The sequence below is a fragment of the Mesitornis unicolor genome, unplaced genomic scaffold (assembly GCF_000695765.1).
Source record: "Mesitornis unicolor isolate BGI_N332 unplaced genomic scaffold, ASM69576v1 scaffold13402, whole genome shotgun sequence".
NCBI classification, from domain to species: Eukaryota; Metazoa; Chordata; class Aves; order Mesitornithiformes; family Mesitornithidae; genus Mesitornis; species Mesitornis unicolor.
The window spans coordinates 19,582-20,155 of record NW_010171282.1 but is presented as its reverse complement, the minus strand read 5'-3'; positions in this window follow the sequence as shown (position 1 = coordinate 20,155).

The window sequence follows — 574 nt, the reverse complement described above, 5'->3', positions numbered from 1 at the left end:
GAAACAGCTGCAGATCTGACACTGTAGTTAAATTTAAAAAGGGTGATGCAGGCGTATGTGTGAGTGTGGCAAATTAACAAAATCAATCATTAGCCTGTCATAGACCAACTTTGAGACAAAAGAAAACAGGCTTTTAAGAGTAGCAGTCCAGGCTTGCAGTGAGTATGCCAGGTCTCTTCTGCTGAATACAACATGGCCTGTCTGTGCAGAAACATTTGCAGGACTGGGGCAGAGAGATCTGCGTCTGTAACCAGGGCTGTGGCTGCGGCCATGTGCAGACAAAGCCACAGCACCCTCGGAGCAGCTGCTTGGGAAGGGGCAGGGGCACGGGCTTCAGCGTAAGCTGTTGTCTGGCCAACAGCAAATGGATGAGCAGTCGCTGTAGCAGTTGTCTCATCCTCTGTGCTAGCGGTAGCTAAGTGAAATCTGGCTGAGGAGCTTCTACAGGGGCTGTGTCACGCACAAAACTGCAGCCGTTGACACTGTGAATCCTTCCCCAGCACAGAAATGCTGGTATTTTAGTCTAGCAGAGCAATTCCTAGCCTGGATCTAGCCATACGCTGTCCCTTGCCAC